The following is a 27,814-nucleotide window of genomic DNA, read 5'->3' as shown; positions in this document are numbered from 1 at the left end:
TTCACCGTGAGGATTTGGAACTTGAGGAATCGGTGCATAAAAAATACTTTTTCTTTCAAGTAAGCTTCAGTTCTTTAATAGCAATATTAAAACAGCATAGTTAATAGGTTTTGGTACTAAGCAGTCTTCCGAAAAATGAAGTTTATTTTAACATTGATCCTGAAATACATTACCACTGATCTCTACTATAATAGTTGGATTGCTCATTAGCTGGTTTTAGTGAGGCCACCGACGCCATGTTGGAGGGCCTGAGTGACGTATCAGTTTCAACAAGTTTCTTTTGGCATTTGTTTAAATTATTGTTAAAATAACAATTCTTGCAAAACTTTTTAATAATAAATTTGAATTTAACGTAATGATTATTTTTCAAATCATATAACCTTGACATAGCTTTTTATGCAGTTTAATAAAGCGGAAGCAAAGATATTTGCGTTATTAGGATCGACGTCGCTATAACAATGCGAGTTCGATCGCGCTGTTCTACACTGCATAAACAGTCGCGTCTATTGGTTAGATGGCTTGAAAAAATTCCTACGCTAAATTTTATTTATTATTATTATTTAAAGTTTTGCAAGAATCATTATTTTTAACTATAATTTAAATAAATTCCAAAAGAAACTTGTCTAAACTGGTACGTCACTTAGGCCCTCCAACATGGCGTCGGAGGCCTCACTTTTTTCTGTACAAGGATTCGCCAATGAGCAATCCAGCTATTATAGTAAAGATCAGTGGTAGTTACGCACGTATAGATGGAGACTAGCGAGGCAGGATTAAACGTTTTTTCATGGCATTATGTACCAGTTATTATAGGCTAGACATATATAAATGCCGACATAAAACATGTAGTATGATTTACTAACTAAATTAAAATATATATTTTTTTTAATTTCTCAGCAAACAAGTGTGGATCTTGCAAGTTGCAGTTACTTTGAAGAGTAGTAAATCAGCCATAGCCTCTAATATTCCAAGCACAAACCAAGCAAAGCCTTGTTGACTGCTGCCAAGAGTGCACTACTAAATAAATGCTAAATAAATAATATTAATATTCATAAATTTATATTTTAGGCCAACTGATGTAAACAAATGTAAAATTGTTTTAAAAAAGTATACAAATTGATGAAAACAGTTTGTTTCCTTCCTTTTGTGTAACACTTGCATGTTGCGCAGCGCGTTGTAAGGCGTCACAGCACGTTGCTATAGGAGGTGATCGCTTCATGAAAAAATTTCCCTATTTTTTAGTTTTCTAACTTGGGATCGCTGCAATTTGTGAATTAGGTCCGAAGTTTTAATATTTAGACTGCTGTACCAAATTTTTCAGCTGTATAAAAATGGATAACCACAAACATTTATTTAAATTGTTGAATTTTATGATCTTCTATTATTAAGTTAGATTAAAAAGTGTTTTTTGTCAATTTTCTCCCAGTTTCTTTCTTATTTCCGTATACTTTTACCTGTTACTCATAATTATATTTTATTTAAATAAGATTATTTAATTGTGTACAGTATGCACCACAAACCGTATGCATAAAAATTGGAGCAGTAGTCTTCAATGTGGAAGTTTGCTACAAACTAGTGTGGTTCCTTTTTTTCTTACAAACCCATGGGTGGTTTTTTGAGGGTTCATTTTTGTCCTTTTTTTTGCTGTAATTTCTCATGCTATTTAAATTTGATGAATAAAGGTTTTTGTATTTTGTATTGTAAAACACCTTTTTATACTTTATTTTGCTGTAATTTTTCATGCTATTTAAATTTGATGAATAAAAGATTTTTGTATTTTGTATTGTAAAACAACTTTTTATACTTTTTTTTACTGTAATTTCTTATCCTATTTAAATTTGATGAATAAAAGTTTTTTGTATTTTTTTATTGCAAAACATTGTGCATTTTAAATAAGTTATAAATTGAATGATACAGAGAAACAAGATAGGGTTTAAGGCTTAATTTGGTACAAATCATTAAATCCTACAAGATAGGCATAATTTAAGGTAAGGAAACAAAATGTAATGGTATTTATACATCTGTTATTTTGGAAATAAAATTTTTATAAGGACCTAAATAATTCACTTAAATATTTAGTAAACAATTCAAATACTGAAATGTCTGTCATTTATTTTTTTAGCTAACCAAATCCCAGATAGTATCGTTAATCATTGGAGGTAGTTAAGTTTGAATATAAGATTAAATAAATAATGGCATTAATCTATACAATGCACTGACAAAATGAGTATGCATAATGATAGAATCTTCTTTGAGAATTAAGTTTATTGATGATTAGCTTACTTATTTATTAATTATGAAATATTGATAAAAGGACTACATCAAGGGAATCGTGTGGTCAACTTTATTCCTACTGTCCATCCACACTGAATGAATATTTAACAATAAACCCATACATGTCCAGTAAGTCCTACTGGACCATGAAATTCAAAATAGATTTGTTCAAAATTTAATTGATCATAATTAATTTTTATGGTGCATTACGCACCATCTGAAAATATGCTTTACATTACACAAATTAATTGAAGAAATTTCTTTATTAAAGTATCCAAATATCGCATGCAACTGTGTGGTCAACTTTATTCCTACTGTCCATCCACACTGAATGAATATTTAACAATAAACCCATACATGTCCAGTAAGTCCTACTGGACCATGAAATTCAAAATAGATTTGTTCAAAATTTAATTGATCATAATTCATTTTTATGGTGCATTACGCACCATCTGAAAATATGCTTTACATTACACAAATTAATTGAAGAAATTTCTTTATTAAAGTATCCAAATATCACATGCAAGTTTAAAATTTTACTATAAATTTTTAAAAGAAAAAAAAGACTGTTCAATAGCACCAATAGTTTTAAATTAAAATCTTCCCATTTTTAAGCCCCAACATTAAGTGTCCTATATTACTAGCTTAGGTGGATAAACCAACTTTATTAAAAGCAGTGTCGTAAAAAAATAATACCGCCAACAATTCATTCAAAAAATGAAAACACCAGTAGTTCATCATATAATTTTTAAATGCATAATTTTTAAATTTTTATTAAAAACTGACCATCCCTTCTCCCTACCACTCAAGCTAAAGGATTATGCGACGAGAAAACTATAAGTAAAAGAGATCAGAAAAAAATATGTTACTAAATTAAGATATTGGTATTCTGTACAAGGTGGCCTACATACTATCACTTAAGATAATGAGAAACGAATCTATCCTTAACCCGATATTAGAATAAAGATTACTTCAAGTCCTTGGCATATATGCAACAAAACACACGACGCTGAAGAAGAACATGACGTAAATGGATGAATAACATAAAAAATGTCTTTGTATGAAGTATGGTAGAAAACATAAACTGCACATTAAGAACAAATACGGAAATATCTAATAGCTGATCTACTTTGGGTATACTGTAGGTAGGACACCGAGAGACAGCACGTTATTTAAACTGTGATCTTCTTGAAAAAGTGCTTATAAATGTGGCAAAGACAAACCAAACCAGTCACTCCTCTCAAAAACTGAGTTTTAGTTATTTAATACAGGGTTAAACAAAATTGAAACTAAAAGTTATAAAAAGGTAAAAGAATCATTTAAATCCGACATTTCGTTATGAAGTTACAAGAGTTTAAACATACAGATGTTTAAAGATAAGTACCAGTATTTGAGAAATCGGACTTCTAGTTTTTACAATTTTGGAAATTTCTAGCAATTAATGAAGAGGCAGCACTCGAGAACTAAATTTAAAGATGTTGTTTTATTGATACAAGCTTTCACTGGACAATTCTAAGTTAGAAACCATTACCCAATCGTTAAAAAATGTTCTTTTAACATTGAAAATGGGGAAAATACCAACATAGCATTAGGTGTAGATATAAAATGTAGTGTAGTGTGTGTGTGTGTCTTTTGGCCATTATTACCGAAACACGATTTGCGAGGAGTGAGTGGTTTGGCTCGTATTTGCCACAAAAGCTGTGCAATGTATATGATTCTAAATATTCAAAAGTAAACAAAATATTACTAAATATCAAATACAAAAATATTTTATAAAGTTACTTACAATATAGCCTCTTCCGGAGCTTGTGTGGGAGCTCTCCTACAAAAAAAAATAACAATGACAATAAGAATTAAATAATATAATATATTTAATAATATTTATTTGGCAATTTTCAATAGCAATTTTAGCCTGGAGTGAGAATAAGCACAAGCCCAAACAGATACTCTACTCACTCCACTCAGTTGAAAAACATGATAATTATCTGTGTGTCTGTATCATTCTTATAGAAAGAAACATTACTGGCTAGATGATATTTTATGCTCAATGTTGTCCACTGTATATAAAAAAAATATATCAGAATAATCTTTACCATTCAAGAAGAGATAATCAAAAAAGATTAATTCCTCTTTAATAAATTGCATTTGGTTGTTCAAAGGTTCAAGAAAGGTCATGTAAATCGATACGAACAAATTTGTAGATGTATTACACAAAATTACATGTGTTTATAGAATGGGATAGAGGCGCTCCAATGCAGATAAAGAATACACACCTTACTAACACACCACACTTTAGAAGATCTAACCATAATTCCTTACAATCATAATTGACACCTCAATACAAAAAAAATGATACGGGTAATAAATTTGAACCCTAATGTGTGACAATTTCCCTTGAAAACTTAATATGAAAACGGGATGAAGAACGTCCCCGGGGCACGACAAAAATCCCTTAAGCGCAGTGTTTATAGTTGCCAGGTAATTCAAGCCCGGAGGGTTAACGATGTATCTGTTATGGTTTCTTATCAAAAATGATAGGGAGCATAAGGTAATATGATCGATAACGTAATCATCGATGGCAATACAAATTAGAGCAATGTCTGATACTCATACTAGAATCTCAATTATGATAGATTAAGAAGAGTAATTCATATGCCAAAAGAAGACTCAAGAATGTATTTCTCAATTAAGAATATGGAATGGAAGAACGGTTAAAAAAAAAGCATGGTATGAGATAGGAGATAAAATCGCTGGGGAGGAAAAGCAAAGGAATAGTATGCAACATACAGAACTGAACTATCCTGATTATCTTAACATTAAAGATGTTTCTTCATATTATTAGTGTTAATATGAATTTAGATAAATTTACACAGAATTTTTGTGATGATTTGTGAGGATGTGCTGCAACCATAATTAAGTATTGGCAAATTAAAAAAAAATATATTGATAAGTAATACACACATAACATTTACACATTAGTGAGGACAGATGGTATACTATTACACTGAGGGCAGAGCCAGGGGGAAAATAAACAGTTACACAATAACAACAATATATGTTCCCAAATTAACCTGATTAATACATATCAGTTAAATTATATAGTATACACACGTTGCCCATTAAATATCATTAACGATAGTTATAAACTATTAATAACTATAACTGCCTCAGGATCATCTGTTCTCAAGGCCAGTAAGCATTTATTTTATTAGAACATCACATTTTCTGTATTTAAATTACATATCCTGGCCATTCGAAAATGCTAATCATTTCTCATCTGATAACAATGGGAGGACCATATCCTCTTCAATATACCATCAAAAAATTATATGTCTTCATCAGTAGCTTTCCTCCTCATAAATTGTTATTTGGAGGGATTTATTTTAAAGGTCACTTTATCAATATTCACATGCAACATTGAATATATTGAAAATAATATTCAAATACCATGTATGATCTTACCATGACAGTTATACACATAAAGATTTATTATGGTTCCCCTAGTTGCAAAAGAGGACCCTTTCAGATAGACGTTGGCGCAATATTGCGGTAAGCATGCCGACATAATAACCGGTCTATACCTTTCACACATTGCCTTTGCCCGACAAAAAAAGTGGGCATGGTCAGGCATCACTCAAATTCTTTTAAAAGTGTTTCAGGGGCAAAGCCCCCCAAAAATATGACAATTTAGGGGTTTCAAAGGTTTATTTAAACGATTTTGGAGTATACTAATACGTAGAAAATACATACTGTACATTCTTTTTTTCTCCCCGACGAATTGTGGGTTTTCTCTTCTCCTAGCACCCCCTCTGAATGAAATGTGATTATCTTAACCCCAATACAAATCTATACTCTTGCTCATTAAACAGCAATTTCTAAATGTATAGAAATATCTTCATACACCTTAGTAGGTCAATACCTCTCATAACTATGACAGATATCATTTTAAATGGCAATAATATAATGACTCAATTAAAACATTATCGTCATATAAATAAGAAAATAATTCCTTGATGGAAAAAGGATTATTTGATTCAAAACAGGATATGATAGGCAATAGTCACAAATTTTTTTATGGGAAAAACTGTTACGTTGATGCAAACATGATGATGCCTCTCATCATTGTCATTTTCTACAAAGTATGGTGCATGTTTTGAGAGAGCAGCTTAGCTCAGTCGGCTAATCTGGTGGTAGCCACTGTGTGTGCGCTGAATAGTGGAGATCTATAGGTCCCCGGTTCAATTCCCATCGCTGCCTCTCCTTGTATTTCAGCTGGAGGGCTGAAATACAAGTTATAATAGCGCACCGTCTTTCGGATGAGACGTTTAAGCCGTTGGTCACGTGTGCATTGATGGCCCATGTGCACATTAAAGAACGCAGTCACTCTTCCAAAAAGAGTAGGGGATTGTCTCCCGGTGTACTGCCCAATCACCACCAGAAGGACCCCACTGGAAATAAGTCTTCTTCTAGACTTTCGTAGGCTATCCTTTGTGTTTACACCGAATAAATCCAATCCAATACAATGTAGAAGGTTCCATGGAAGACTATGCATTGGAAATAGATCAGTAGGCAATACGGTACTACCACAGTAGGCCTACTTATACAACTGATTTTTTTTATACATGTGAAACATTGTACCATACTCATTTTCAAGCAAGTGACTTGCCCCTTACAGGGTGCAATGAATTGTGCTGCATTATAAATTTCTGTTAACACTCGACATTGTTTAGAAAAGTTAAGCTTGGATTCCATACAATCGCTACACAGTCGCTAGAATGTTTCCCTGCGTAGCTGTCCCAGATGCAATCGGGAAAGCTCCTTGATTCAACTGACCAATCAGCATCGCCAAAGGAGTCGACGATAGCATGTAGTGATTTTTATGGAAACCAGGCTTAACAATGTACAATTCTGTGATGCTCAATGAACTAAAGCTCAAAACTCTCTTTTTTTTAGTCAAACTAAATCATGTACATGATCAATCTGAGCAACTTCCCCCTCCCCAATGCGAATAAACCTTAAGGCTTAGGAAGTGGAGTGGAGTTTTGTTATGAGTTTGCAGGATTTGAGCCTAGAAGGCAAGCAACATAACCCATCTTGGATTTCTATACAAAATCTTAAGGAATAATCAACATGTTTAAAATAAGTTAAATAAACTATCAAAGTCAACATTTTCTCCTTTACCCTCATCTTTATCAATTAATTTTCATCAGATTTTTTTGTAGTTTGAAAAGAAGTTTAACTTACGTCACTCAACCGCGAATTTGGTCGATTTGGTCCGTTCTTTGCCACTGGTTCTGGCCTAGTATTCTCATCTGTCCCTCTGTTTACGCGGTGAGGAGAACGTGTCTGTCAATATAAAAGAGAAGCCAGTGAGCTTAAAGTTACATGACGATCGTGTTAATACAATAATTGTACAATAAAGTAAAAAAAGATTATATAGCATTTGGCATCAACATTTATATCAATAAAAGTTGAATGAGGTCATTGTAATAAAATTATATCTTTAATAATAACATTATTAAATACTGTACATGACCTAAAACATAAATATTAAAGCTTCTATAAATGTCATTTACATATTTGTCTGTAGTAGAGGTTTATCAAATCTAAATACAATCCCAAGTTATGAGGGTAGCTATCACAGGGGCTAGGAGGAGGAAAATATAGAACAATAAAAATGTAATTAATATAAATTGAATAATGAACTTAAAATACATATTTAAGAACAATATATTATTGACAGAAAGGCAAAAATATTTACATGTTCAAAACTATAATATAAAAATAAATATTTACATACTATAGATTGTTAAATTAAAGCAAGACAATTATTTTTTTTCTTTCAGTGGTTAAATTATTCATAACTTATAAAAAACAAAATAAAATATAAATTTATATAAATAATAGTACATATATAAATATAAACGTGTATTCCATTACAATAAAATGTAAAGAAAAATTCTTGGAATTGTTTGGATAGCAAATACGAAAATGATTAAATGCACGTAATGAAGCATTAAATTTCACATACTTCAAAGGAGATTTTAATATTGGTAGATATCAATATATTTTCCCTTCCCATACTTTGTTTCTTTATGAAATTATGTGGTTAAATTGACTTGTTTGTCGCATGATACAGTGATCCACGGCAATGGAACATAATCTGTAACTCCTTCTTAGAAATACTTTCGATATTAGCTACAGATTTTATATAATATGACTCAATAGGGTGTTGGTGATCATCGGGATTATGAGGATTATCAGGATTACCGTTAATCCAAAGAAATCCCTTGCTTTATTATAGTAACTGAAACGGAAACTCAATAACAACAAACATTCGCTACTGATACTCGTTTTTCATCTGCTCCATTATTCATTGCGAGGTCGTTGCAAATGGTAAAAAAAAAATATTCAATGCATCATTAAAAATAATTATATAAGAATAAAGAAACAATATTTCTTTATGTTATTTGTTGCACAAGCTTCTTCAGCTCACGTGTTCACAAAATTGTAAGGATTTTTCTCTCACTATGTTCTCAATAGATGGCGCTATATCTCCATTATTTTTTTTCCCATTATTTGACTATTTATGTGGGCACATAGGCCTAAGGATTGGCAATAGCGAACTTAATCACTGTCATATATATAGTAAGTGGTAATGCTTTTTACAACCATATCCACAACTATGATTACAATTTTACAGAACTAAATTACAGGAAGGGAGGGAACGATGGAGGAAAGTATAGAGGAAGCAGAATTCTATCAAGATTCTAATACATAAATTTAAGATTAAAAAAAATAGTCGCAGATAATATGGACAATGACAGGCATGAAACAAAACGCAGACTATAATTGTAAAGGACACAGAAACAGTTGTCAGATAGATAAATGTCTTTCTCTGTATACATATTCATTACAGTATTATAATACCCTCCTCACAATATACAGTACTGCATACAGTAGTAATAATATTTAGATCAATTTCACAGTAATGTACACTACTTGTTCTAATTCCATGATGCCGATATTGATGTCTTTAGGTAAAGCCACTTGATTAAGCTCCTGATTAAGTGAACATTAATTTATGGCAGGAGAATTGATGTCGAAAGTAACAAGTAACAGCTCGTTAGTAAAGTAATTACATTCAAATCAACAATTATTCAGATATTGTCAAGGTAATGGATGGATTGATGAACTTGCTGCAACGTTTTTAAATTGCCACATAACGTCATTAATCAATCGATACTTTACAAATTTGCATTCTACCTAAACAAATCATTTTAATACACAAAACATCAACTTCACCCAAAAATAGAAAAGAATTTTAAGTGGCTGTTTGTTCACCTTGTGAATAATTTACAGAGAGGGTTTGAGATAATAATTGGGTATCTTAGACAGGTACTTTATGAATATTCATGATTGAATGTCATGAATATTTATATGCTTCTTCTATGCTGATCCATGGTACATTTTATTTCAGTCATTTACGTCTTAAAATTTCAATTTAAATTTAGATAAAAATTGACGAATAAATTAAATATTATAGGATGTCACTCAGTTTATTAAAGCACATAACTAGAGAAAATTATGTATTAGCCAGACCATTGAAGAAACGCACTAACTAGCAAATATTGATATATATTATTAAGTTACGTTCTAAAAAAACGGCCGCAACTTTCAAGTTCAGGGACCCACATAAATCACTTGATATTTAGTTAGAACATCCACAATCGTATTCAATTGCTAATCATTTAACTTAAATCATTACTTTACGCAACAAAATCATTCTGTACAATCTACGCAACATTATACGAGAAAAAAAAAAGATTTAAATATCATCGCCGAAAGCATCTTTTAATGATAACAAAGTATTTTCAGGTTGATATTTAATATACCTGCTTACCATTAGCTAGAGGGATTTTAAGAATCTAAGTGTCATACTACCTTACGCCACTGAAGATGAGCAGTATGTAACAGATGGCCTATATTACCAAGTTATCAAATGTAGTTGGAAAATAAAACGAATGTAATGTGAGAACACTATGAAAAATGTTTCACTTTAAAGTGACAGTCCAACATTATTTCTGATAGATATGACCAAAAATAAAGAGTTTGTGTTGCTAAGTCTGACCAACTAAATAATCTTGAAAATAGTGTCAGCTTTTTTTCAGTTTCTGCAAAATTTGTTTCCAAAAAAGAAATAATTTCATAACTGACAACAAAAAATGCTAAAGGCGGGGGGAAGCAGGAAGTGTTGTCACCATTTGTGGCCACTTAACCTATCCCGGACTTCTCCCCACATGACTCGAGCAAACGAATGCATTTGCCCTCCCACAGATGAAGTGATAGAGGTACAGCTAGGGCTAGAAAGAGAAATTCAAGTCACTTAATTTTGTGAAACCAAAGTGTGTATGCACCTCAACTGCGATTACTTGTTGGCCTAAATGTTTTAGCTGGTTCCTCGGGTATAATTGCCACCTTGGGTAGCGTAATTCCACGCCATACTTTATGCCTAATTTTATGTACGAAAATTTTTTTCCTCGAGCTGAAGCTCAGGCCAGGGTAAGACTTTTACAAATATTCTCAGAAAAAATATAAAATATTAGCTTTGAATTAGGCATACAGTGTGACTTAATATTCTCTCAAAGTATGACTTATAAATATTCTCAAAGAAACATTAAAAATTAATATTGGCTTTGTGAATTTGGCATACAGTGCCAAAAAACGGCCCATTTGTGGGTATACAAGCCCACCCTAAAAAATTGGTTCAATTTTGTATTCAAGAGTGATGAGCTTATTATCAGAGGAACTACGGTAGTTATTAAATTTCTATTATTTTAATCGATTTTATATCAAATACAACAATAAAAAATCTCTAGAATATTATGGGCTGTTTTATAGTACATTAGAAACCATATGTCAATGCTGTATTCATCATTAGCCTTTAAATTAATGTATAATCACTTTATTTTGAAAGCTGTAATAAATGCTGGAGTACGAGACTTTCAGGAATTACAAGGTGACATTAATGTTAACACGTTGGCTGCCAGCAACAAGTATACTCGCCCAAAGTGTGTTGTTGCGGGTGCCAGGGACAAGTATACTCGTTAAAATTGGAGTAACATTCTAGCATTTATAACTTCTTTGATATAAATTGTAGAACCAAACTCAACGGCTGGCAGTTCGGGGAAGATACAACTAGACGATAACGTACAATATAATAATATGTATAATATATGTTTGTTGTGTTATGTTGCCAGTAGTAAGTTCAATTGTGAGTGCGCCCTTTGAATATATACCAACTTAGCAAAAAGCAGACAAGATAAACTCGCACTTGGCATAGTCGATAAAAAGTGCTATCACAGTGTTGACAACGAGTTTACTAGTCCCCTAATATTTTTGCACCAATTTCATTTCATTCATTCAATTAGACAAATCATTTTGATGATATATGACTAGATAAAATTTCAAAAATGTATGTTTGTACATGCACACGGGAAGGAACCTTAAAAAAAGGTCTGGTAGTCAACGTGTTTAAGCAGATGAAAAAATGCAGAACATCCGAAAAAAACAGACAGTTGAAAAACCATTAGATAAAACCATAAAAAAGTTTATGGTACTTTTTAACCATACTTCGAAGCTGTAAATGTCATTAGTTGTTAATTAATGTGTAATCAATTCAAAAAGTGTAAAAATACCTTATGCTGTAATAAATGTTATGGTTATGAGGATTAAATCATCAAACTTTCTGGAAATAAAATCATGATGTTTGTGAAGTAGCAGATGGAAAGACGCAGAACATGCGAAATCAAGTTATAATGAAACATAAACATCTGTTCTTTAATTAATATATTGCATTAAGTATCAAGCTAATTAGCTTCTATTTTGGTTGACTAATTATTCTATCAAAATGTTGCCCTTCATCTTGGTAAAAAAAATCAAATGTGAACTCAGTTTAATAGCCAATTACGGTATTTGTCATTTTACTATTACTAAAAGCTTATAAATGTCATCTACATTACTCTTAAACTGGGCAGTCACTGCACCCGATGGTTGCTGTCCGATGCGATTCTATGACAATCCCTCTAGACTGTCACCGCCAATCAGACGACGGTATTGCGTCGTCTATCGCTAACAGGGAGCTGAGTTGGATTTGTCGTACGACCGTCCTTGTATGACCGCCGTACGCACGTCCTTGTATGACCGTCGTGCGCCCGTCCTTGTATGACCGTCGTACAACAAAGTGCCTGGCTTGAGAATTGCACACACCTTTTACCACCCTACTAACTTTCATCAGCTCTAAAGCACACTGAAATATATTTTAAATATTGATGCGTTATACAAAACCGTTATTTATTGATATAATTATTTTGAGCATGGAACTGCATCATCAATGTTCTTTCTCCACAGGGGTTTTTTAAAAAATTATAAGTAGCTAAAGTTGCTTAGAAAGCAATGTTTACCCAGGGCTAGAAATTTACTTTTTCAGCCACTAGCAACCTATTGCTAAAATGTGCTAGTTGTGAAAAATGTAACTAGCAAAATGAGCTGCTCAACTAGTAAAATATATTGATACCAACTCAACATATTATTTTCGGAAAATAAATTGTATGAAAATAACTAATGATGTACTTCTATAGATTTGTGTGTTAAATGTTTAATATAATATTTTCTGTTATCGTGTGTGTAGTACAATAAATATCACAAAGAAATAGCCAAGTGAGTATAAAACATCGATTTCTATACCTTGTATATTTATTCATATCTAAGCTAAGTTCTTCCCCGAGGTTAATAATCTAAAAATATGTGAATATAAAACATGTATCCAGGACAACGAAATGCTTTGCCAGTTACGAAACAGATGAATTAATATTAACCAGTCAATAAGTCTACATATAGTATCTCATCATGAGCTCCCCTAAATCTATGGATAATATCGGCGGTGTGTTTGTTTCCCTTATCGTAACTGTTTCTCCTCGAACTGGTGGAGGACAACATGTGAACCATATATACCTTAAGCTTGTGTGGATTTGCGGCCAAGACTTAATGTGCTAATGGTGACTACGTTTAAGCTAGTAGGGAAAGCGATCTTGTGCAAGGGCTTAAGTGGGATTAGCCTTAAGATGAACAGGATTTACATAACTAATCCAGGGATTAACAAGAATACAACCTTGACATTTCTAGATCTTGTGATGTATTATAAGATTCGTTGTGATCTATCGATTTGCTAACCTTCTCAGAAAATTCTAAAACAAACAAGGGATACAGATAATACTTTCTAAATTGGTTCAGGTCCCTCGCTAATCACGTTGCCATTAAAAATCCTCATAAATGCCTCGAACTACACTACTATATTTCCCTAGCCATTAATACATCAATAGGTCATTTTCCACTATATATAAATTGGAAACTAAAATCGAGCTTTGATGGGGAAAAAAATTAAAAGTATGAATTTGATCAGAATATTAGAAAAATAGAACAAGGTCGTTCAGACAGTAAGTGAGAGCAGGTGAACTCCAACAATGAATATCAAATCATTAATATCATTTTTTGATATACTTAATGCACTAAACTCATCATCCATACAAAGATAAATAAAAAGATGACTTTTATTGATTTCAATATTTTCTAAAGTAAATACTGCATGATTTTGTGTAATCTTTGCCAATAACTAAGCTTTCTGATTACAATTGAAAATGAAAGCCAGACTTAAAGCTTAGAATAATTAATGGCAATTTATTTTTACTTTTTTTGAAATATAGCATATGTTCTGATCACGATCAACAAAACATCCAACAAATTTTTGCTAAAAATTGGTGGAAAAATTAATTCAAATATCGGAGCAAAGAAATTTTAAATGTAGTTTTAATTAATGCAACTTACTTTTTTGAACTGGTGAGAAAATTATTTTAAAATTCTAATTTTCAATTAAAATTCAATAAGTTACTTCACTATATAAAATCAATAATTTTATATAAAGTTCAATAGCTAAACACAAAATAGTGGCCTACCTATTAATAATAGAACACATTTCCATTTGATCTACATATTGTGATCTGTTTTGCCATGCAAGTATAACACTATGAAATATCACTGATACAACCACTTTATACAGCAAGAGACAATCCAAGAAATGACTTCACCTTTAAATGATATTAAATGTAAAGTTATACAGAATTCACCTTTAATTTCAGTTAAAGGTGAAGTTATATTACTAAATTAACCTTAAATATAATTTAAATGTACAGTCATAGTATAGAATTCACCTTTAATGATCAGTTAAAGGTAATATCATAGGGCAGAATTCACCTCTAACTGACATTAACACAAAGACCTCAGAAACATCATCCTCCACTCGAATTAACACGTATTCACCTTGTTATGATTTTTGCTGCAAGTTCTGTTCAATATTTGAGCGTAGAATAATTACATTTCAACAACAAATTACGCTGGCTTAATAGGCTATAATCAAGTTAGCGTACACTATCGCAGATGCTAACAACTTGGGGAATTTATAACCAAACCTGAAGAATATTATGTTTCACTGAATGCTCCTTAGAATAATTATAGAATATCAGCTACTTATTTGTAATAAACTTAATACTCACAATATAAATTTAATAACCTAATAAAAAAGATGTTAAATTAAGTAAAGTAAGAGATATGGCTAAAGGACCATATTTTCTATATTATAAAAAGATATGTTATTTAAAAGCCATTCATATTCTTTAAAAGGACAAATTACTTTCTAAAATACCAACTAAGCATTCTTTAGCACAGATGCATAACCTACCACTATAGTTAACTCAGTTATTATACCCATCAATGACCATTAGTTATCCTAGGTATCATGAAAATAGTAACAGGTATAGTTAACCTCTTAGAAAAGCATTATAGTCCCAATCACTTTTCATTTAGATAACCTAGTTAAAATGTACGGTAACACAATTAATTTGTTAAGTACTACAGTACTGTAGCTATGATTTAACTACAAACTATCCATGATTATGGGCATAAGCAACAGCGATTATGAGACAGTGTTTAGGTTAAATTAATGTTTTATGGTGGTAACCCACTCAACTGAAATTCTGTACACCTTTTGGGAAGGTAGTCTCTATTTTTTCCTTCTTTGTCATGTACTTTTTAATGATGTACTTAAAAATAAATTGAGATGAATAGGGTAAATGAAATGAAAATTGCAAAGAATGTAATGAGTTCTAGTGTTTTCTATTAGGCATGCCCATATTAAGGTCAATCAACAAACATACAAACATAGGTTTATGTCAACCGACATTGGATATGGACATGCGCAGTAGAAATCCAACTCAACAACAAATAAAATTTAAGATTAATATTTTTTTATTATGGTTTAAAAAATTTTAAATATTTAAATGTTTGGACATCTGGGTAGCTAGTTTATAAGATGATAAAAAGACAAAATTATCATGAAAATGTAAAATACTATGAGACTACTGGTACTAATTTTAACATTATAATAAAAGAAAAAGTTCCTGTTAAAATGTAAAAAAAAAAATCAGGCCAGTGAACTGTTATTAATTAGTTAATGACCTAATGTCTATGAAAATTCATGATTCATAAGCTTTAAAATATTAACCTCCTAATGCATTTTCTCAACAATTCATTCCGGAGCTAGACACTACAAATACCATGACTGAAAATACAGCAGAGTGGACAAATCTATAGAGTATATATTATCCAAGATGATCTTGAAAATTCTGCAAGAATTACAAGCAAATTATGTAGCGAAATCTCATGAAAACATCATAAGCTACGATACATAATATAAGAATATTGTATACGGTATCCGATATGATGTGTACACACACAGAATAATAATTTATATCCATATCATATTCTCTCATACAATACATTAACTTTAGATATAGAAGACATTAGATGAAAATGCACCAAGCTAAAGTCATATGAAACATTAAAAGCAAACTATGACCTTATCATTGCTTTAAGCAATTGTGTATCAAAGATGAAGATTAATTAAGGTTGTACAGGGAGTAAAAAAAGAAGAATTATGACCTTAATATTCTTGCTTTAAAGCATTAGTGAGTAAATTATATGTATAGATTTAAGATGAGGATTAAGGTTGAAAACTACTGCATTGCCAACAGGTTCCCCACATTTGATATGGATTAGAATACTGCCAAAAAACTTTAAATGGATAGAACAAGAGTGGGCAATAATATAGGCTAGGCAAACCTCAGAAACAGTTTTAAATACTGTACTATATCATCCAATTAGAAGGGCTAGTGGCAATATTTTGAGAGAGTAAGGATATATTAGTAGCAGCAGTGAAGTTCAGGGCTTATCCTAAGGGTGCCGGAACTCATTACTTTATCTGCCCATTGACTACTTTCGTGTACACGTGTGACGACCATGCTGTTGATAAACGGAGCCCGCCCTAAATATAATTTTTTTTTATGTATGCTGATTTATAAATTATTTATTACCTTTTTATTTCCTATTTTATGTAAATTGATTGAAGCCTGTTTTCCATTAGGCGAATTTATTCGCACGAATCAAAGGCGTCGGTTTGTTCCGGAGCTCTGATTGGTTGCATACTTTTTTCGCTTCACAAATAGAAGAAACATTTCGAACTACTGATTTTGATGAAGCGAAAACTCCTATTGAAATGTGAATGCGCACAATTTGACACTTTGATTTACAGGAATAAATTCGCAAGTGGGAAACAGGCTTAAGGCGTTTGTCTAAATGCTCAGCAGTAATTGGCCTCCACCAGCCCACCCCCTCACATCAGTGAGTGAGTAAAGCCATATAGAATCCAAGAGTAAAATATTGTCATAGGTTTGCTGCACGATTTATTAAATATAAAAAAAGCCTCTATTATTAACTACTATATTTTCAATGTAATTTGTAAATAAGAACTAGTCTATAGTTTGTAATTGCACCATTAGGAATCTAAATATAGCAATTGCCAACAAAAAAATATATCTTACCTTGATTTCTTTTAATATTTTTGAACTTAATTATTTAGACTGGATATATTTATGAGATAATAATTAGTATTTATATAGTGACATTAATTTTGAATAGCAACATGTGCTTGACTAGACAAATTATACAGTAAATGTAAATGAGGTGTCAATGATACATGTGCTAAAAATATTATATTATAAATTGTGATTATACATGTGATTGAGTATAATACAGAGCTAATATCTTGAAATTCAAACACTGGTCTTTCCACTCGTCAATCACACTTCAGCTCCAAAAAACCTGATGTACGTTCGTGTCTTAAGAGATTTTACTAATCATGAGTTGAAAAGTTATAACCAAAGGAGTACGGTCACGGTGTGTCAAATTGACTACAATTGATGCTGTCTCATTGATGATTTCCTAATGTTTCTACCTTGATTGGAACTTTAGCAAATGAATCATTAAATTTAACGCAAGAAAATTATGATGAAATAATCTCAGATTTAAAATGTAATTTCAATACCTAAAAATGCTAGGATTTTTGTGCAGTTTGCCTGACAAAGATAAGAACAAAAACATATTAAAATTTAAATGACAACACAATTATAATATATATAACATTGCAGTATATATTCAAACAAAATAAATATTTGTTATTACATAGATTTAGAACATTAAATCCAGATCTTATAGTGTTTTAATCCAGCATTATTCGTCTATTTAAATAGTCAGTAGAATCTGGTCGTCTTATGAATATGTAGCTCGCAGCAGGATCACGTAGATCTGTCTAACTAAAGCCACTATGGAACTTTGCAAGTTAGGAATTTAGTAGCATGACAGGTATGCAAGACTTCACTCACACCGACTGCCAACATCCATTCATATCTGGCAAGTGGATAAATCGACGATTAATTACCACTTTTACACTTTCTGACAGGCTTTCTATAACCCTAAACCTGTCAGTCTAAAACACTGTTTTTCACACGCGAGTAAAAGTAGGCTGCGATATAAACGGGAGAATATATCACACGGAATTGGAACCCTGTGGGTTTGCTTTAAAACATGGGCTAATTTGCCAGTCCGCCTTAAGCGCACCCAGCAAAAACTATGCATCAGTAAGTAGACACTCATTTATAGCATTTCTTATTATAGTCGAGCAATAGGCTTTTAACGAGAGCTCTGATGGGCTATCAATTGCTGTGAAAAATGACTTATATTAACTTCGGCAACACAGACACTGTCCACTAGCTTGCAGCAATCTTGGCTCGCTTCGCTACATTCTGTCTTTATGTGTGCGATTAGTGTGTACTAATAGACCTGACGCTGACAAACCCACGCCAGCAAATTTAATGCTCTGAATTACTGCGGCTGTCCATAGCAAAATGTGCTTAGCATTTACACCTACCTAGGGATTCCAGTTGTATTTACAATGTGTGAACGGTTAGGCTGCACGTCACACATAGCAACTGAACACAAGGGAGCTGAAATCTAATGTATTATCTCTGGAGGAGAAGAAACAAATCACAGACCGATGGATGCTATCTATAATGTGTGATAGTTTTAACGAAACAAATATGATGGAGAGTTGTTAGGAAACAGAGAAGCACTGACAATGTTGAATTGAAGTAAACAGTGCCCCAAAAATGGTGTGCAAAAACCATTCAACGGAATTTATCATGTCATTGAAAATATAAATTGATCACAGAATGATGAACATTTTTTATATGGGATAAAACATAACAACCAGAAAGTAGATACAAGGCAGTAAGGATGATAAATTCTATTAAACTTTGAATAGCTTACCATTTACAGTATATTAAACTACAAAGATCATTAGCTTGTTAAAAAATTGAGGACATGCTTTCACAGGCAATGAAAAATGAGACCGAATAAAGTAATCTAATAAGTTAAATAGCACTTTAGCTAAAAAAGGTACCAAAGGATAAATAAATACATTGAATGAAAAACTCCTAGGCCATAAAGCGTATGAATAGGAAAGGAGATTGGGGAATGTGAAGTAAAGGAGGATGTGGCCATGAAGAGAAAAGGAGGTTGTAGCTAACCAAAAAAAAACAAAAAAAAAACCACCATTACTTTTTAAAAAAAAGGTATGAATTTAATGAAAACCTAAATATTTAAGACAATATAATACTGTAGTTAATTAATGATAATAATAATAATGGTAATAATAATAATATATAGGTTCTTTATATAGCGCCCTATAATAATCTCTCAGAACGCTATTACACACTAAACGACCAAAAAGGACCATTTGCCATGGTCAAACATCTTAGTATTTATTGGTTTAGCTAAAAACAAAATTTATAAACAAGCTACAGAACAACCAATCAAGAAAAATAGAAGTATAAACGTTAGTAATAACTATGATAATAATAATAAACAATGATACAATAACAATCAATATAAATCATTAAATTCTGTAATAAAATAATAATTAAAATAACAAAACTAGCATGTGTAATCAACGTTTGTCTTGTGTTTCTTCCCACCCCAAAAAGAAAAAAAAAATTTCGTAATAAAATATGATAAAGATGAGTGATAAAATATCTGTTCTAATAATCTTTCTAGGGAAACATCTGCAGTTAATAATGTTGCTAATTTCAACTTAATTTATGCATGGTTTTCTTTGGTGAGCCAATGATCCATCATGAGAAGCTAGCAATAAGCTCAGCGGAAGCATTACAAAGGAGAAAGACTCCAGAATATGACAATGGAGAATGTTATTGGATTTTTTTGTTTTTGTTTTTTTTTGCCAGATAACATAATAATAGACTTTATTTCCTGATTAATTACACATTTTATGATTAAATTTTAAGTTGAATGAAATTGGAATTATGAAGAAATCATTTCATTATTTATAGAATTTTTGTTTTAAAGTATTTTTATTTATAGTATTCAGATTTACTACTAGATTAATAAATTGGGGATGTAAAAGTGGATTCCAGTTTTCAGGCTGCCTGTTCGAGTACATACAGTAAATATAAAGCTACTGATTTATATCACATTAAATGACTTTATTACTTTAAAATGATTCTTAAATTAAATAACAATCAAAGAACTATATGGTTCGAGGAAACAGGGCCCATTGTGCGAGGGAAATGTCAGAAATGTTTCTATACCTATTTTGAGGGTCCAGAGGGCTATATCCCTAGAAACCCCAGAGGTTTATCTATTTTAGTGTCTTTCATATCTAAATGATTTCAAATTTGGAGAGATTTTTGGCTGCTGCCAGGGGAGGGTGCCCCTTGCACCACTACTGGATCACCCAGTCCTAAGACTATAAGGGTAACTATGCCTTGGAATGTCATACAGTAAGTGTGGGTTATAGTCCTTTGCTCATGGTACTGTCAAGAGAAAAAAAAAAAAAAAATTAATAAAGAATTATGGGTGTCAAATAAGGTTTCAAGATTTAATAAGTGAAAGGGATCTCACAGAACAGACTGCGGAAGGTCATTCCAAATTTTAGGAGCAGGACAAGAAAATGGACTCATACAAGGCCTACAATAAGAAGGATAATTGTATCATTGGGATAATCATAGAAGGATGGCTGAACCCCCAAGATAAGCGGAGCAAATTAAAGAATGGCTATAAAACTTCGGATAAATTGAAAGGATGGCTATATCCAAAATCCATACTTATTATTATCCCTGGGAAAAGGATAGTTATATCAGGTAATTATTACATTTATAGAAGTAGATGAGGAAGGCTATATCTTTAGGACAAGAATTATATGTATTGGGATTCATGGAGAGATGACTATATCCCTGTGATAGCAAGAATGACAATAAACTAGATAAATTTAAAATATGGCTATATCCCTAGTAAAGGATACATATTAAAATGGAACAGGAATGATAGATATTGGGATTCAAAGAAAAGATGACTATATCCCAGAGTAATGGGAAGAATTGTTATATACATCAAATAATAGAAAGGTGGACACATTCTTGCAATGATGGTGTGGTATAATAACTAAGAACAACTATTTTCAAATTAACCATTTGATGGATGGAAAAAATCTACTTATTTCTCAACCACTTGTTATTGTCTGACATGTTATGACACCCAGTGAAAGAATGTTTTCACAGCTTTCTAAAATAATTCCATCAGGAGAACAACATACAGCAGATTCTTTGTTCTAACGGGATAACTTGACAGTAAAGAGGGAGGCTTGACTTGTCAGACCCTTCAAGTAGACAGTTGCCTAGTAGACAGGTCTCGCCCAAACATGTTAATGGCATGCAGGTAAACAGTTGAAGAACGCACTTGAGAAGGGTAAACACAATTTAAAAGGGCAAAATCTGCGAGAAAATGAAGAGGACATTATACTGTACGCATATATTACAAAAACTTAAGTTTTAATATTATTTGAAGATGGCATTTATAGTTTATGCAAAAAAATTACTGAGGAAAAATGAAATGAAGATAGAAAAGGCATGAAAAAACAATGAATCCATTTAAGAAAATGTTGATCCACCATTTTGTATAAACAGGCTTACAGTTACTTCCTTTCTTTCCTCTCCCAAAATCTTTCTAGTAGTATATGCATGCTGCTGTACCTAATACAGTACTGAAGGTACCGGTAGATCCTGTAGGCCCTGTCTAGAACTAATTGATTAACACCTGTAACCTTAGGTTAAGGAGTAACAAAGTCTGAATGCCTTAACTGTTATAAATGTCACGTCCTCACTTACGATAACAGTGTTTACCTACGGTAGCCTAGTAATGTAATAATGATTAATACATATTGGAATGCTGTTTCATTGCCTCAGTGAGAAAGGAAAGGAAGAGGAGGGAAGATGAATTGAAAAAAAATGAATTGAGAAGCTTATGTCACCACCAGAAGGTAGACATCCAACGCCTCAAACTTCGGGAGACAGTAGGTTCACATTTGAAGCACACCCTCACCACGAATGCTGCATGCATTCTGACTAATAGTATTATGGTAAATTGATCTTTTGAGGTGTTAGTAACACCAATGTTGTTGATAATGTTAATGCACAAATGAAAATTTTAGCCCAAAAATACTCAATTATTGGTACCAAAAAAAGCAACAAAGTAGTCGTTTTTGGTATTTTAGGACCCTTTTAGAGAATTTGACAAATTTAGGAGACCATTGCATGAAAATTCGGCAGATTCCCGATTGAATCGCAAGTGTTACGATTCCAATCTTTCCTTTTATAATGAATTCTCTTCTTCAAATATATCCTAAATTCACCTCATGTTACATTTAACGATCTAAAAGGACTCAATTCCTTTCACATATTCACATATCTTATGATTCCTAATTTTATCTACTGAATCCCCACAGATTAAAATATACTGTACAGTAGTATAGCCACTGACTCTATTGACATCCCATAATTCTTCACATACCCTATGACTTCTTAATTTTTTCTTTTTTTAGCTCTCAAATATCTATAGTCTGCAGTCCTTTCACTTCAAATCAAGCCCATTTAAATTTTATTTGTTATATACCCAAGAATATCACATTACTACATCATAATTTGGATCGATGTTCTAAATGTGCTAAAGAGTGGTACATTATTGATTGGCATAAATATAATCTTTGCAATGTTATAATTCAATGTCACTATAGATAACGGATACAGGTATTCTTGTAGAACATCCATCGATCCATACACTTCTCCTCCGGTACGATATATTGATTAACCGAATGAACATCATCTGACGAGGAAACTAGATACTGCGAGTAAGTGGTTATTTAGAGTAAGGTTACATGGCGACGATATCTAAAACACACAATTAAGAACAGGTCCTCGAGGGGTTCCGGCTATGATCTATTGTGTGACCGTTGGCCGGAAAAACATACGAGAAACTGGATAGTACTGCCTAAAGGCTGTGGCGTTGTGGTCCCTGTGTTGACAATTCATTTGTACACAGCCATGATAGCAGTTTTGTTGATGATAACGATTATAATAATTTCGCAACATTTGATTGATTGGAAAGTTAAACATACCACACAACATGTATTTAGCACAGAAACCCATATGGGCTTTAATTTCAATTTCATTAATGAAACTTAATAACAATTATATCCATTTTCTATTTCATAAGAATTAGATTTAAGCAAATTTAGTACTAATGTGGATTCCAAGTAAGTGTAATAACCAGAGAAAAAGTAATGATTACAGATTGATTAAGACAAGTGATAAAAAAAAAAATTCCAACTACAAGATTACAAGACTGTATATTCCTATCAGGTTTTCTGGCCAAGCTCTTACTACAGTAGCTCTCATAGTTTTTCAAGTGTTAGAATCAGGCAACAAAATATTAAATTAAGGTCTGTTATATAGACACAGGGATGTAGTTATGGTGGGTGGGGCCACCCAGCCTTAAAGTTTTCCATCCAGTTTTAAGCTAATTTCACAGCCCTCCACCTACCCTTATTAACCCACTTTTCCATCCTTAAAATCCACTCTTATTAATTATAAATGCTATCACCTACCCACTCTTAATATGCCTATCACCCACCCTCAGTTTTCTACAGCTACAATCATATAGACCCATGTGGATGATTATTAAGCTATGGTCCCATTGCGAAAAAAAAAAAAAAATTAGAACAAAATTGAATGAACAAATTAGAATACTAACCTTATTTGACCTGTATAAAATATTCTTTGCTTGTATTTAAAAAAATACAGATGTTACAATCTCATCATAATTAACATAATTAAAAACATAAAAATAACGTGATTTTGTACCTAATGTTGGTTTTAAAAAATTAACTATTTTGCTTTCCTACTAATCCACTGACACTCAAATATATAGTTGCAAAAAAAAAAAGAAAAAAAAAGAAAAAAAAAAACTGAATACGGTTAAGGTGTTTGGAGGCGGTATTTTCAAAATTGAGTATACAGCAGTGATTTTCAATATAAAAGACGAAGTAATGTTCAATCTATAATGAATATAAAAAAAGGAATCTTCAATCTATGATGAATATATGCTACAAAGTCAAGAAGAGCTTTTTAATCGACAAGTTTTTTTTTCCCATTCCTAACTGAATAGGTGTACAATAAAAAACATATTTTGATGTACAAAAGAAATGCTTATGTTTGAAAACCCTTGTTTTTCTCAAGTACTTAACAACAACATGGGAAAATGATAATTTGCAATAATATCAGTTTCAGGTTTTCATTCAACAAACTAAATATTTATGAAAATTTTTAAATTTTCTTTCAATATTTAAAGAAAGTTTGAAGGTTATCTCTCAAGCATTATTATCTTATATCAAAAGAATAACAAAAACCAAATAATTGGTAGACAAAGTGAAAAACAAAAGTATGATTTTCTCATTGACACCTTTTTCTTTTGTGCTACTACGGTACCTCTGGTTGAATTTTTAAAGAATTGAAGTTATGTGAATTTGCATTTTTAGTAGTCATACAACTTTTTCTGCAATCGCTTGCCAATTCAAATGAGAAACAGCCCAACCTAGGCCTCATCATATGCATTTGAAAATAGGCCGTACACTTGACCAAGTGTATAGGGGATCTTTGAAAGCTCTGACGTTTTACATTTTCATGAATCATATTTTTAATTTATCGGAACCTTCGTAACTATTGCAACCCACGAATTTCATGTCGGCAATCGACAGATTGCCGACATGATTTGTTTGTACAATAACTATTTCTAATAGGCATGCAGTACAGTACATACGATCTGCGTACAATCATCTTGTCTTTCTGGCCAAGGCCTACAACATCGCCCAATTGAAGCCACATGGGCTGCGTAGATCGTAATGCTTATCTAAATCTATTATTTGTCTTTATTTCACAGTATTATTATCATATTTAAAATGTTGTTTATTATCTAAAAACAACAAAATTCAACATATTGTAGGCCTACCTACGGTCCGTTTAACGCAATCACGATCACATCGTGACTTCACAACTGATAAGTACTGTACATGTGTGGAAAATCCCTGATAGATCATTCTGGGCATGCGCATGGACATGCATGGGCAGTTTTGAAGCAGCCTGTGATGAGACGATCGTAGCTTTTACTGAAGTGATATTTCCCATGCAAAGATAACGATAAAACTAATGCTAAAATGAAATTTATTTGGCGATTTTCTTATGTAAAACATATACTACACTATTAAATTAATAAAAGTACGACCATTCTTTCACCAGCAATATATTGATTTAATAGAGAAATTAACAAAATCACAATCTGTAAATGACGATGTAAGGTCGAACGTTCGGAAATATCGTAGTTTATGGCCTAGGTAGCAAAAAATTGCCGAGGCTGCCGACCTCGGAGAATTTAAGGTCGGCAAACTTTTGCCGACCTAATTTTTTCCTAATTTCGTGGGCTGCTATTGCAAGAGGGGCCCTTCTAAACTAATCAAGAAAAGTTGAAATCAGTAAACACAGTAATCAATAATCACTTCTCTAAAAACCTAAATATTACTAAGGGGCCTGTTGGCCATTTTTTCCTTCAAAAATATTAAAGTTGGAAATTATTTTTTTAGGGTCTATTTATGAATAAAATAGGCCTGGGTCCCAGTGCTTTGCCCTGCCCGTCTCTATGCCATTGTCAGTAACTGTGAATGGGGCCTCAATGACTGCATTGCCCATCCCTACACCACTGTCAGTAATTGTGAATGGGGCCTTGATGCAAAGCTTCCATAGGATGTCAATCAGACACTTATATGAGGATTTACAGTAATGGCTTGCCAATTGTGCTCTACTTTGCAATAAATCACGCTTGTTTCTGGAGCTACAAAGATATCCATCTCCTGGTATTGGCTCACAAATGCTTGTTTGCATTGACAATGGCTCTGCCTGACTTCTTGTCAATTTACATCAATCACAATCAAGATAGGTTTGTTAATTAAATATTTACTTAGTTGAGATCTTCAGAGTGCATATTAGCATAGTAATTATTGAGGCACTTTAGGCTTGAGAAAGAGCGTGCTCAATACCGGCTGCTCTCAAAAGCTGCTTATTGTAGTACGACAGTACTAAAGCTTCAGCTGATAAGTTCCATACTGTGTCTATGAAATTTACGGTAGTCCTATGTTCAAAATTCGAAAATTTTTAATCTTCCGCCTACAAATAAGCTCGACTTAATGCAAATTACTATTCTAATTACTACTTAGAATAAAACACGATCAAAAGATTACGTACCTTGTTTAAGTTCTAAAATTCATATAATGATCCTGTTAAATACCAAACGTCACTTTGAGAAGTCAGATTATTTCGTTCAAAATCGTGTGTTAAATATGACCCGCTTAAAATTCCAAAAAAATATTATATTATACAGAGAATATATATCAGCCTAGACACCCAAACAAGTCTAGCACAACTCTATGAGCATCAAGTACAATAACGATAATAATGAGATCTATCGTATGGAAGAGTTCATTCTGCCAAATAGGGAGGTATATACTTTGTTGCAATTAAAACATAGCCTTTGTCATCTGCTGAAGATAAGATGGATGTGTCATCATTCTTGTGAACCAATATTTATTAGGCTTTGTCAGCTAATGAGAGTATGATGCCTCAGTGATGCAAATGTTATATTGGTATTAAAGCTACAGGTCATAGTTTAGATAAGGGGAGGGGGAAGAAAGAATTAATTGTAAAACAGAGATTACAGTTCATATATCTTTATAGTTATAACTAGGTGGTGCAAATGTTATATTGGTATCAAAGCTAACAGGTCATAGTTTAGAAAAGGGGCAGGGGAAAAAGAATTATAAAAAACAGATTACAGTTCATTTTATCTTTATAGTTATAACTAGTTTTTAGATAGATTTTGGACATTTTGCCTACAGTACACCTTTTTTTATAAGAACCAGCAAAATTTTGCCCAAGCTCAGTGCTATTTTTTTGCCGATTTCAGGCTCAAAATGTTCTTATTGTGTTCTTATTTTTTAAGCGATTTCAGTCTCATTGTTTCTTATATAATGTGTTCTTATAAAAAAAGTGTACTGTACATAATAATACAAAAATATATCTATAAATAAAATAAAAAGAAAATTAATATTTTCATTGGAATTAGGTTGAAGTTTATTAATACCTGTCATCACTCAAAACACTTTTTTTTATGATGCAATAAATATTGCAACTCATAATAAGCAACTCCAAAGGATATCAAATGTAAACATTTATGATTTCAGATCTTGATTTATGCAACTCATAACACACTTGCTGTCAATAAGGTCTTCTATAAAATGATGGTACAACAGCTAAATGAACACAAAATAGAGGAAGAAGTCAAGAGAAGGAAGATAAAAAACGAAAAGGTAAAACGTGAATGAATGCGTTTTGATGTGGTTTATGAGGCTTGCAAGTTCACCTACTTCTCAAACACATTCTGCTTGATTACTAAGCCAATTGCTATATAAGACAACTTGATTTATGTGATACAATTTATACATTAATGTACAGTACATCATTATATATTTTAAGTACCAGAAAAAACATTATGATAACTTAATATTGTCTTGTATTTTCAGTATAAAAAACTTTATAAAATCAATAAAGCTATCACCAATAAAAACATTTTCAAATCTATTTTT

General features: G+C 32.1%; 1 long non-coding RNA gene across 1 annotated transcript in view; it reads right to left on the bottom strand.

The window, feature by feature from the left end:
* The window catches only part of LOC117115732, a 37,912-nt gene extending 11,322 nt beyond the window's left edge, over positions 1 to 26,590 (bottom strand). Inside the window, exons 1-3 of the long non-coding RNA XR_004446602.1 lie at positions 26,418 to 26,590; positions 7,516 to 7,617; positions 4,058 to 4,093 (exon numbers count right to left, since the gene is read on the bottom strand). This is a non-coding gene — a long non-coding RNA (uncharacterized LOC117115732). The remainder of the gene's footprint in view (positions 1 to 4,057; positions 4,094 to 7,515; positions 7,618 to 26,417) is intronic.
* Positions 26,591 to 27,814: the final 1,224 nt, after the last annotated feature.

The sequence above is a fragment of the Anneissia japonica genome, unplaced genomic scaffold (genome assembly GCF_011630105.1).
Source record: "Anneissia japonica isolate Jap-2015-1 unplaced genomic scaffold, ASM1163010v1 scaffold199_len4679917_cov187, whole genome shotgun sequence".
Taxonomy (NCBI): Eukaryota; Metazoa; Echinodermata; class Crinoidea; order Comatulida; family Comatulidae; genus Anneissia; species Anneissia japonica.
The sequence above is the reverse complement of the archived record's forward strand: the minus strand, read 5'-3'. Positions and strand labels throughout refer to the sequence as shown.